Source organism: Diadema setosum, chromosome 16, assembly GCF_964275005.1.
Source record: "Diadema setosum chromosome 16, eeDiaSeto1, whole genome shotgun sequence".
In the NCBI taxonomy this organism is placed as follows: Eukaryota; Metazoa; Echinodermata; class Echinoidea; order Diadematoida; family Diadematidae; genus Diadema; species Diadema setosum.
Window position 1 is genome coordinate 32960343 of NC_092700.1, and position 14180 is coordinate 32974522.

Consider the following 14180-nt stretch of genomic DNA (forward strand, 5'->3'; position numbering starts at 1 on the left):
TGCTCTTGACCAAAGCTTACATACCGGGGTATGTAGTCCCATCTATAGCACTTCACCCAGCTCCTGTGCTGTGCTTTAAACATCATGGTCAGGATTTACATAGGGTAAACCCTTAGCCTCGGTGGTGTAAAGAATCAGATGTGTTCAAAGTGGTGATGACAGACATCATTCAAAGTGAGAAAGGTGGAAATGCAGAAGGCTGTAGGTCTTGGAAGGTTTGTCTGTTATTCTGATTGTCTGAAGAGGAATGACATCCACAACTTCTCTTGTGCGGCAGACTGCTGTTTACTGTATATGATGAATATTTCGCTACAATTTCATGAATTTTGCGAGCTGGGTGCTACATGCTACAGGCAAATTTAACAACATGCGAAATTATTAACTCTGACCTTGACATAAATGTAACCTGCGCAGGTACATGTTTCCTTTCATTACTCAAGTCGACGATTGCAAATTTAACCACTCATGAAATCGTTGGGAAGTCAAATTTCGTGAAAGATTAGACTCGCTAATTATGATGTATACAGTAACCCTTCTGGCTGTGCGGTGCTGTTGGTGCCAGTCATCAAAATACGATGCATATACAGCTCACGTAATCAAAGGGTTAAGTGGCATAGGACCAGTCGCAGCCATACATTGTACGCTAAATGGGACTGTAGTATCCACACACTGACACTATCGTCAGGGGTAGACTTGCCCATTGGCTAGCCATGCAGATGGAAAAAAAAAAGTGAGTGACATTTACAGGCTGCCCAAGTTTTGAATCAACAGGCTTCACTTTTAAGATCCAAATGTTCTTTCCCCAGTCAACAGTTTTTCCTCTCTTTATGTACTTTCCTATGGGGGTATGGCAGTGAAGCAGTCGAACCCGAGACTTTTCAGTATTGAAGGAGATTCAGTACTGAGCGCAGGACTAGCTGTTCATAAGTTCATTAACAATAAAAACTTAATGAATTGTTTTGCTATGGATGGGTTTTGATTTTTTTGTTTAGTATTTTTTTTTTCACTTTCATTCATTGAAGTAATTGCATGAATTGTAACAAATTTACATGTTTCTGTTGCATAGCACTGATACACACACACAACTCACACAACACACACATACATGCACTAGCTCACAATAAAACACAACATTGCTTATCTTAATTCCCCGGTCTTTCTCTGTATATAAAGTAAGCAAGGTAATATGGCTGAATGATGGCCCAGATAGGAGCTATGCATTATTACAAATAACGGTGTGCACAACAAGCGAAATGGAGTACATGTACACCTTTACCGCCAGTATTTTAGGTGATTTTCAACCTTATGTGTCTGTATAAACCCATGCTGTCATCCATCAACAAAAATGCCCTGCATGAAAAGGGTAAAGAATGCATTTTGTTTCGTACCTGGAAATGGAAATGTGTAAATAATGGAGATAAATGATAGTTCTGTGATCTCTAAAATTGACACTCGCTACCGATAATTTGGAGTGTGATGCAGAAATAATGGAGGTCTAGTAAGTGCCTGATTCTAAAGTGCGATAGTGCCACATTTTCTCAAATGCAAGCATGCGAATGCACACAGGGTTGGTGCCTCTATGGAGCCAAAATTGTTCCATTACAATGTGCTACATCGATACATATCAAATAATGAATACTGTTGAAAAGTACGGGGAAGAGTTGTGTGAAAGCTTACTCTTAATGTAGGATTAATCTTTTTCTTTAAAAGCAGAGGTTCTTGCATTAGAAGTTTTGAGGAATGTGGTGCAGCAAACGGTGCTCCCAAATAATGAAAAAAGGTTGCTTTATATTTATTGGGAGCAAAGAAATGTGATAGGGCTAGAAACCTGAAATACAGCAAATGATCTGTGGTCGCCATATGGAAATGGAAGGAGGACGTTGCTAGGAGATGGCAACGAGAGCACTGGAGGGAAATTTTCAAAGCATTGCGAGGAGCTTGCTCGTTGCACGCTGTTGAAGTTGGTGGTGGCAGGTTGTAAAGTTTGACAGTGCTGCTGGTGCCACCTACTCACAACGTGGCGGTGTGGAGGCACAGCGAAGTGGGCTTTGCAACGAGAAAGTCGAAGGTTCTATTCCTGCTTCTGTCACTCGTGTCCTTGAGGTATAGGACATTATCCTCTACGCTATTGTGCATGCCTGCCAAGTATTCCCATCATTGTAGGAACATTACTGTTTCTTTGGAAAGATGAAGTTTCATTCAACCATGTGTTCTTATATTATAGTCACCACCTGCTAAATATGTAGGGCCTATGTAGTGATGTATGGGAGATGGATGAAAATTCCTATTTTTGAATTATTGTCTCCCAGTTGCTATATTCATTTCCTGAATTTTATGGCTGGCAGGTATGTGTTGTGTATAAAAAGGGACCTTGCCGGGAAGCTGAACACCGATGTGGTTGGATGTTGTATGTGTGTTTGTGTGTATGTGTGTCATAAACTAGCAGCACGACTGAAATGCTGACCAAGTAATGAAATTATGAGTGTACTGTGCCCACAGGTGTGGCTTTCTCAACAGGTGCCCAGATACTTTATATTAGGTTGGAATGTACCTTTTGCACTGAGTAGCACAGTGAAAAGACACTCCTTTAGAATCTGGTATCATCCTTACAGTCATAATTGCTGACAAAATTTAATTAATTGCATACAGTGCATAGAAGGTCAACCAAAGTTACAAGCCAGATTGCCTGCAGATTGAGTAGATATTTATTTATTGTTAGGTAGTAGTGGGTTGATAGGAGGTACAGTTGTCATGAAGTAAAAATCTAACCATTAGCTGATACCTGTAGTATGTTTCAGTGCTGTATTTTGTAACACTTTCTTTGTTTGCAATAAGATTTGTGTGTCCATCAAAAACTAACAATTACAGAAATTGTCAAAGCTTTACAAAATTATCCATGAGCTGCATGTAAATTGTAATTTTTGTTTGAAAAATTATTATTATTGTTATTATTACTATTATTATTATTATTATTATTATTATTATTATTATTATTATTATTATTATTATTATTATTATTATTATTATTACTATTATTATTACAATTTGTATTATTATTATTATTATTATCATGTCTTGTCTGGGGATGTGTTCCTTATAAGGATTGGATCTCGGTCGTTGGCGTGCTTTTGTTGTCTCTGTTTGTTTTAGTTTTGTGCCATTATATTTCTAATATATAACACTATCATCACGTATCTCTTGACTGAATATTAAAGGTTCTGATATGTAGATAATGAACATGTAAATTTGTAACACTCTGTATTGAATTGAGAGATGTAAATATACTATGTGACTGTGACCATTCACTTACACAGATATTGTCGTTGTTTACTGTAGATGTCAAACGGAAGTTTGATACAGCAATTTGTGGTCCCATCGAGTCTAATAAGAATGTATTGCTTGCGCGAGGTGTTTCACAAAGCATGCTCAACTTCCGATGACTGAGGAATACGAACCGAGTCGATTCATTGTCATATACAACAATATTGTACATTTCCTTTCTTCATTACTGCAATTCTGAAAAATAAATCTCGGAATTGAATTACGCCAAATTGTATTCTGTTCTCTACTCCTTCTCTTTGTCATTTTGGATGTTCATATTTATCATAGTACTACTGTATGTAAATCAAAGTGTTGAGGTGCTGGTCATTTTCATGTCTCAAATTTAGGTGCATTTGAGCACAGAAATGTTTCTAAAGATATATATATATATATATATATATATATATATATATATATATATTATATGTATTTGTGTGTGCACTGGTGTGAGGTTGTGTTGTTTGTTTGTCCCCGCCGAACGAGTTCGAGCAGGGGACTATGAAACGGGCTCCGTACGTGTGTGTGTCCGTCCGTGCGTGCGTGCGTCCGTCCGTCCGTGTGTGCCTCCGTGTGTGATCAAAATCTTCAATTTGCTACTTCTCTGTCATTTATGAATCAATTTTGATTCTATTTGCTTTATACGATAGCACTACATGGGAGCTTTGAAACTTCTACACAGAATTTCAGTTGTGACCTTTGACCTTGACCTTTGACCTATATTGTACATTTTGCTACAAAATGCTACTCCTTCGCCATTTCTAACCCGATTTCGATTCCGTTTGCTTTATGTGATGGCACTAGGTGAGGGCTTCAAAACTTCTACACAGAATTTTGACCTTTGACTTCTTTGACCTTTGACCTTGATTTTTGACCTATATTGCACATTCTGTTACAAAATGCTACTTCCGGCGGGGACATATATTACGCACCGAGTAATTTCTACTTTTCCTTGTTTTGTTTTGTTTTGTTTTGTTTTGTTTTGTTTGCATCCACCCTAAAGGGTGGCAGAGATATGTTTTCAGGTTGTGTGCCCACCCCTTATCTCAGTACAATTAAAGGGGAATGCAAAGTCAAAAGATGAAGTGAAATAAGATAAGCACAACAGTGACAATCTGGTCAAAATTGGGTTAAAGTTTGGAAAGTTATGAAATTTCAAAGATTTGCTGAGTTCAAAAAAAAAGTTTTTGAACAGTTGATATGAATATGTAAACAAGTGAGCTGATGATGTCATCACTTCACAATTTTCTATTGACCTTGTAAAAAAAAAAGAAATGACACAAAATTATTTTTCTGCCATGATATTGTAAACCATAATGTTATTCCAGGTTGAATAACTTCAAAATAATGATAAGTCATCTGTGTCAGGATTTTAAGACTGGGGCATAATTGCATTTGAATGGAAATTTTCAAAATTTTATGTACAAACCATATGGCAAGTTGTGAGGGTATGACCTACCAATTCACTATTTGTGTATTCATGATTGACTGTTCAAGATCCGTTTCGTGAAAATTAGCAAAACTTTGCAATTTTATAACTTCCTTAATTTTCATCTGGTTTATATCAAAATTTCGTTGACCTGCTTGGAATACTTGTATTTAACTCTTTCTTTCAGACTAACTTTCAACTGGTCTAGAATTCTACTTTAATAAAGTAGCAAGAAAAGAATTCAGTGGATTTTCTTGATACCCGGCCCAGGTACGCTACCTTAAGTCTAGATTTGCTGAGTAGATCCGTGGTAAGATCATTCAAGGTCGAATGTCCAAGGAGGTTCAAGAGAATGGAGTCACAACTGTCGTATTTCCTTTGAAGTCACGTTTGATGCCGCCACTCGAAAGTATTTGAAGCATGTTGCAAACTGGATCTGCCGCGCAGATAGGAGACAATTGACTCATGTCTCATTGCATAATCATCAGCCACTTTCTAACGAAAATATGTCTTTGTGATGGTAATTACTTTTCGCCATCCCTACTTGTAAAAGATAGATGGTATGTACTGGAAAAGACACGGGGATGCGCGAATAGAAATTGCGCAAAAAATGATGAAATGAAAATGAAAATTACTCGACTGGCCGTGCCCGGCCACTAATCTGATATATCTATTAATATACAATTATACTCGAAGATCATTCCATATCAGTTTTATTTGGAGGAATCAAGTGGAAAAGCGATAAAACCGGCTTTCCAGGAGGGTACAGTTTTAAACACTTTCACATGATACAGCTCTGATTTACACTTTTGCACATATTTCTTGAAGGAATTGACCTTTGTTTAATGAGCTTTATCATTAAGTGAGATTTCGTTTCATTTAACAGATAAACAAGCAAAATATAGCCAACATTAAGTTAACGTTCAAAATGAATCTTCAGATTGCTCAGCAAGACGGCGGCATCAAACCTCGTCACCAAAGGCACAGATGCACATGTGGAATTCTTTTGTACATCAATAGAAAAGTGACCACTGTTTGAATAATTACAGCCAGTTGAACTCCATCTCTTAAACCTCCTTGGAATGTCAAAGCTCACAAAACTTCGGATGAAAATTGCATTTCATTGGAAACAGTAGTATCTATGAAAACATTTTATACAACATTTGGAAATACAGGATTTATAATATTGTTTTTGTATACAACCGTAGGCCTATTGCAATTTCTCTGTTTATGTGTATGAATGACCTTTGTAATGGGGAGGGGAGGATGAAAGGAATCAAAATATTTCAACGGCTTTCGACAGTGAATTTTGGAAAGCGTGCAGAATTTGTTGCAGAAAATTCAATGATCGACTGTCAATACATTGAGCGACATTTGGGTAAGCTCTAGGGGGCGCCCCTCAAGATTGAATGTAAACGTGATTGGGATGAGGATCGAAACAAGATTCGATTCACGATTTGGATCGTGCGGACTGTGCGGGCTGTTACAATAACCAAACTACCAAATGCGAACCAATTAGTCTTCTTTGAATATCAGTCTGAGAATCAATTGATTTTTAGTATCATCACTCATCTTTAGGACGGTCCTGCCACACGTTCGTACTCATTATTATACGTTATTAATTCCGAAGCTCTTCGAGATTTCACTGGTTTCGCTCAGACAGAATGTGCTGCAGGGCAACGTGTGTTTATAATATAAGTATCTGTTTTGCATCATTTAAACTCGTTGTAAATATGTATATATGAAGAATCTAAATGGAAAAACAGATATATCCATTTTGGCAATTTGAGATACTTGGGATTAAAGCTGCCGAAAAAAAAAAAAAAATATATATATATATATATATATGAAATGCAATAATTTTGATCTTCAGAAATCCTTCTTATTATTTTAACGTGTGCAGTATCATCGAAAATGTTTTATTTTTCCATATTTGATGAGGACGTTTACTTGTTTAAGCATTCAACTCTTCTTGTATCTTATGCATATAATTTGGTCTCTGTGTGTGTGTGTGTGTGTGTGTGTGCACGCTAGGGTTATTTTTGTGGGTGGCCTGAACGTGAACTATGATAAGTGCAGCACGAATGTCTGAAAAGGGACGAGTGCGTAAACAAAATGGCCACAACTTGCGCCATGTGGACGTGATTGTCAGGAGAATGTATGCCAAGTGGTTTGTTTTCTTTCACGCTATCACGTTTTTACCTCCGAGAGCGAATTAATTCGACAAGAGACGGCGAATGTATGAAGTGTAAACAGTATTCATTGATATTCTTTTTCTCCTTTTCAGGGATCGAGTTTTAAGCACTCTTGCCTCCTAATTCATTCGGAGGGTTTTCGTGTGCGTAGTCTCATGAGTATCACAATATCTTTCACCACCGCAGAGATACGTCCTACATGTATGAATATTATTTTGTCTTCTTCAGTGACTTTTGTTCCTTGAGGCTTAAACTTTGAAAAAAAAAAAGCGTTGGTGTTTGTACAAAGACCAGTGCCAAGAATGTTACCACTAAGAGTTTCTTATACAATGGTCCGCTATTCTGCATGTACTAAATTCGACGTACTAAAGTTTATATATTTCCCATACGTATATATGTGTAAGGACATACCACAAGCTCAGAGACTGTAAAGTTGAAATTCATAGCTCATTTATGCTTTTCGACGCATTGGGGAGTGTGAGTGGGAGTGGCCCTTGGCATCCGGACCGCCAATGAAGATGGCGGACTACGTACAGACCATTGTAGCTCCATGTGAAGACAGATTGTCATAAATTTTAGAGTATTATAACATTTTATTGTCTAATAGGAAACAGGTACATAGCAATTAGCGGCCATTACATGACGCTAAGAATTCGTGTGTTAAAACGGGAGAAATAAAAACTCGGAACAAATATTGTGAAGTCGTTCAGGGGAAAACCAGTTTTATAGATTTTTTTTGACAGCGTTTACGCTTTAAAGAAATTTGGCGCGCATTTTTTACACCCTGACTTTCTTCTTCTTCTTCTTCTTCTTCTTCTTCTTCTTCTTCTTCTTCTTTCATGTTTTTCATGACTTCAAACGTGGGATCTATCACTCAAAATATATCAGTGTGGACTATTCTTAACTTAAAATCACGTGATGGGTTCAACTAACAGGCATCTCTCACCGATTAACATTGATTAAGCCACGCCCGTGGACAAAATGATGCATGGGCCTATAAATAGTCGTGTATATTCTAGACTTTGTTTTACAACACTTGAAGCAACAAAAAGATATACAGATTTGAATACACAATCTGAGTATATCCAAGTGCACCATCATTTCGCTCCTTCACAACATGTTAAAAATCGTTCCCGGGGAACTAAGGAAGTTGACATAACTGATTATTTGACTACTTGACAAGACGGACGGAACCATGTTTCTAGATAATATCCAGCGATTACCGCTTCGATAAACTGACGATCATCGAAAAAAAAATCATTAAACATGGTAGTCTCAGTATGAAGATGTTACTAGAGAATACTGTCACAAATGAAAATGACGAATGTGGCAAAAGTGTCACGATAATTTCATCCGCAGGTATATCAGAAGTACTTTCCTGAAGTCTAGTTCACCCTCCTCCTGTGATCTTAAAACGGGAGAGAGTACACTGATCCTAGTAACATATAAATCAGATAGTTACAACGAAAGAAACATATGATTTCCTCGATGCCATGAACGTGAAGAATCTTCGATACGATATTGTCCTACACAGGAACCTGGTATCAAATTTATGATTGTATAATTGTGTCGCTTGTCACAAAGTTAAAGGAGACCTCCGGATGATTTTCATATCTTTACATTTGAACAACTATAAATTAGTTATACTGAGGACAGAGTTTCAGAATTTGTGATGACTGGGAAAGAGAATAAGAGTAATTTCAAAATTTAGAACAAATTACAATGAACAAGGATGATGACATGGCAGAGTCACCATAAGAATGCATGAGTTTGGGCTCACGGAAGCTGAACAAAAGAAGAAGGCATGCATAGATTATACACAGGTGAACTCGCAAGCAAGCGGTATTTAATGGAATTACATTGCTACATTTTATTTTCTGAAATATGTGAACCTCCTATGTCATCATCCTTGTTCAGTGTAATTTATTTAAGGTTTTTCAAAGTATTGTTTCTCTGCTCAAAAACCACAATAAATTCCACAAATCTATACACGGAGTTGTCGATTTAAGTGCTACATGGTGTGAAATTATGAAAATTGTCTGGAATGTCCCTTTAAGAGTTCAAAAGTTCCAAATCCTGTGAAGACATCCTTACTTTGAAAGGGGGAAAACACATGCATTCCGTATGACCTATAAAAACTTAATTTCTTCTCCTTTTTTTTTCGCTGCTAGTTTGTCCATCACTAGAGGGTTTGACCAGATACAATCCGATTAAGTGTGACAGCATTGCACCGTGTCGTGAAAGTTGTCCAGTCTCTGACAATTTCAGTGAAATCGTTGGTTTTTGTTTTTGTATTTGTTGTTATTGTTGTTTTCTTTTTTTTTTTCTTTTTTCTTTTTAATTGGCTGAGAAAAGCTCTAGTCACTGACTGTTTCTATGGCAATTGTCAGAGCCTGGTAACTTGTCAGTACTGACAACTTTCACGAAACGGTGCCCAGCAGCATAGTATGTGTGCTAGATGTAGCCTTTTGTTGTTGTTGATAATGATGTTGTTGCTGTTGTTTTTGTTGTTGTCAGAATGTTTGGGGATTATTACGCCCATGGACAAACAGGATCTCTTTTTCTTTAAGAGGGGTTCTTGACACTTGACAACAAAATTTACTCTATTAATTCGTATTTGCTGCTATTATTCAAAGAAGTAAAGACATACTAGACACACTGATGTTGTTGTTTTTCTTTTCTTATCTGCAAGCTTTTGCACAAAAAACATTGTTTGAGCTAGGATTAGACAAAGTGCTGATCTTATAAATGCCCATGCCTTATTCCTCCTAAAGCCTCTGTGATCATCCTGGAAATTGGACCAAAAAACCGACGCAACGAAACGCATTGAAGTTGGCGGCTGCACGTACGAACCTGAACCTAGATCCAGGCCAAGTATCACAAAACTTGCGATTGTTGCAGTTACCCAGTAATAACTCCCTGCGGTTACTAAGGTAGCAACCAACAAACGACAAATCATCTTTGGGCATTCAAAGTCGTTGCCGTCCATAGAAACTACGATCATCACAACTTTGCATCATTTACGAGTCCCAGGTCTTGGCTAACTCGCACGCGACAGAAATCGAAGGTCAAGGCAAAGCTAGGAAGGTAAACCACATTGATTGGCCTTGGGCGGTTTGGACCAAACGATAAATCGAGCCTCCAGAAAATGTCACCCGCCGAAACAAGCAACCAAAACACGAGACTTCGAAGCACACCATGTCTCGTGGGCATCTCGTGACGACGATAAATTGTTTGCTCTCGTTCAATTTCTCTTTGTCCCCCATCATTCTTCACGCTCACTCCCTGTGATCTAGGATTTGGCGCATTAGCCGCGGTGCCTTGTGTGAGTTTAAAATCATGACAAAACTGATTTTGAGATGGATTTCGCGACAAAAGTGCACCGCATTCTCGCGCCTAAGGTGAGAATGCGGTGACGACAGCAATACAATATAGTGGGCGCTCCGCAAAACTGGTCCTTTCTTATACCAATCACAGATTCGATATCTAACGAAGCAAATTCGGCATTATTTAACTCTGAACTTGAACTTGGATTTTCCAGACACTCTTTAAGTTATTTCTATCATTCCTTTGCGGTGTTATTCTCTTTCTGTATACCTCTGTTTTAAGCGTTTGATATGTTTTTCTCACAATCGCATGGCACTATATTTTCTTTGGTAACATGCCGCATTCCTTTTCATATTTTCTCTCGTTTTTCCTCCTTTTTTTTTTTTGATGAAGGTTGGGATAAGACAATTTATTGCTTTCACGTTTTTCTTCCTGCTTTCTATGATGTCCATTAACTTCGAATATTTCAATCTTTCTTTATTTCATTCTCCTTTCCAGTTTCTGTCTTGTTTTCTTTAAGCCCCTTTAACGTTAGGCAATCATTCCTTTGCGGGAGATCCCTGAAGTAACTGTCTGCAATCCAAGCCGGATGGCTGTTAGTAAAAAATTCATCTGACCAGACATCAACGTATCCCTATATAAATACCGCAAAATGACCACTGACCTTCCCTTTGCCTGAACGAGAAAATAACCTGATATAATAGCACTACACGAATGTGGGTATGTGGATCTTAGGATGCGATTATATTTGTTATACTTCTTTAAAACACACGTAAGTACGTTTAACTTTGTTTAGGGAGGGGGAGGACACCGTGCAATACGTAAACTTCAGCATCTTCCAGCATTTGTATCATAATTCGTCATATTACGATATAAATTCTCGCATGATTGCGATTATTCTTCGTCCAATTTCAATGAAGCGGCTATTATCTGTTTTTGGTTGGTGTCATGTAGTTTATTAATGTTAAGTTAAACACGGAGTGCTTCAGACTGCACTCGAGAATGTCAAGAGGTATTCGCAGGTCATTTTTCTAGGTACTGTTAAATGATCGTGCAATGAGTATAGATTATAATGTACACATAATCTAAAATCATCTGAAGTACAATTTAATCACTGATTTTATGTATCATATTTAGCGCATCATCTAGGCTCTGAACTACGCACCATGGCAGAGTAAATGAGACGCTTGACTATCAATCGGAAGGTCCCGAGTTCGAATCCCGTCAAGTGCCTGTATACGTCCTTGGACAAAATTTTATTGCCCACAATGCCCATCTCGAGATTCGACCCATCATTTCTCGTGTCAACGGGTACCGACAACGCTAGGGTAATTGATAACGGCATGGCTTTCTGGTAGAGCAGTGTCAGCACTGAAGTGGCTACCCTGGGTAAAAAAAAAAGACATTATTATTATCAAATCTTTTTTTATTCTCAGCCAAATGTCTACCGCCATATATCAGAAACTTCTCCCTGTAGTCCCCGCCTTTAGATACCTGTTTTTGCCCATTTTCTTCTTTATTTTCAGCTGTATGTTTTTTTTTTATTTCCATCGACCTAAATAAGTAAAGAAAGCAATCAGAAGAAGAAAAAAAAATAGAATGACTACATTCTCACGCCCGTTCACCTCTTTAATCCATAGATACCTCGCTCAATGTCATTGCCAATATCTGCAGCCATCGCATCAGCCCCACACGAATTTCACAAAGGGGACGAGTCGGCCACGGCCGGGGAGAAGTCGCGTGTATCGGGGCGACTCGCAAGAAATAAACCAGATAATTAATCATATTGTTCAATTTCCACTTGTAGCGCGGCTCACGCAGTCTTACCCCACGTGGTTTCTACCTGTGGTAAACAACCCAATTCTCCTCCATAAAGGCTTCTTTTCATTCTCTTCCTTTCTTATTCTTTCTTCCTCTATCTTTCTTTCCTTTTTTCTGTCTATCTCGCCCTTTCCCCTCTTACAAACGCATGATTTTTCTCGACGTCATTTTGTAACTGCTGAATGTGAATATTATACCTTTCAACCATCGCATCGCCCGTATAACGACCGACATAGGCAGACCGCCGCGGCGTCGCCCGTAGCTACGTGACAGCTTCTCTCCCCCGCTTCGAGCCGTTCCAGGGGTTGTCAAAAACTCTTTGGACAGATGATAACTTAATGCTCAACGTCTGGGCCCTTTGAAAAATAATGATCATATATTTTCTGCATTCAGCATAACGATATATAATCATGTTGTGCTCTATATCTATCGATATCTGTTAAGCACAGTGACTGAATCCCAATGAAAATTAAACGTCAGGTGGAACATTCGGCTTTAACAGTGGAGCGAGAGCGCGATAGACAGAAATTCTAGTCAGTATGTCAACTAAATGGTTTCAAACTGTAAAATAAAAATGGTGATAATAGTAACAAATATAGGGAATATTCTCAGATTAAGTTGTATAAGTATATGATGATGATGATGATGATGATGGTGATGATGATGATGATGATGATGATGATGATCCACAGCATTTGTATAGCGCCATATATCAGTTTAGGAACATTCAAAGGCGCAGAGTCCTCCAAGAGAGTTAGCAATTGATTGCCTGGTGAAAAATGTGAGTCTTGAGTGAGGCTATGAAGTGATCCAGTTTGTCAGTTTCACGGAGAAAAGAAGGGAGGGTGTTACGTAGGCGAGGAGCGATAGAGGAAAATGCCCGGTCTCCATCCATCTCTTGAGATGTGTAATGGACATCTGAAGAGTAAGGCCAGATGAACGAAGGCCAGGACGAGGATAACGGCTCTCAGTCTGTCAGTTAGGAAAGACAGGTATCCTGGAATCTGACCATTTGTGATGAGATGACCAAAAGTTAGATTTCTCCCTTAACCCAAGTAAAATACAATACTTATAAACAACATGAGTGGAAACTTGAGGAGAATTCTAATTTTCTCTCTTGCTTGAATTTGAGAAGTGAATTTCTTTCTTCTTTTTTTTTTTTTTTTTGCATTCGTTATTTCCTATACGGCTGTTATTAGCCTCATTCATTTTTCATGCTACCTGCTTAATGAGTATAACACTGTGATGACATTGAAATTTCAGCTGAGTGAATTTGTGCGGCGATGAACGCAAGTTTGTTTGTTTGTTTGGTTGTCATTGAGTCTCGACTTTTTGAATTAAAGGTGCACTACTTGTAACGTGCTAAATCAAATCAATGGAAAAAAAATCCTGCGTGACACGAGTTGAAGGCAACGATGAATACTTTGTTGTGTTTGTGATTCCAAAGATCGACGTCGACCACGCAATCAGTATAGGTGACGTCACTTTGAGAAGGTTATAATCATTGTGCAAATTCTTACAAAATCACACATCACACACCATGAGAATACGTAAGTTTCTTGTCGATTCAGGGCACCGTTTCATATAAGTTGCCATCCCTGATGAGTTGTTCGTCTCTGACAATGTCAGTAAAATCCTTGATTTTGATTGGCTGAGAAGTTCTGGTCGCTAACCGTAACAATGGCAATTGTCATGACACGCTGCCCTGAAGTGCCGAACGTTTCTGTTGTCTTCTTTCCGTTTTGAATTTTTGGTGCTTGCTTTGCCACTTTGTCATTGAGAGGATAGCAGAGATCAGCTTTTAATCAGACAGTGGTCACGTAACCAATGTAACTTGAATGTAATGATACGTTTCGCCCCATACGTCGTCATGACGTCATTACATGCTACAGTGGTGCCATTTCCTGAAGACCCTACCCCCCCCCCCCCCCATCCCTCCCACACACGCCCAAATCATTCAAACATTCAAACACATTTTACTACTGACGTTAGTGGTATGTTTTCAATGGCACAGACACACAGGGTGATTGTTGAAAGCGCCGTAGAATATGATGACAATGACCTTGTTTACCAGAGGAAGCGCCCTCACA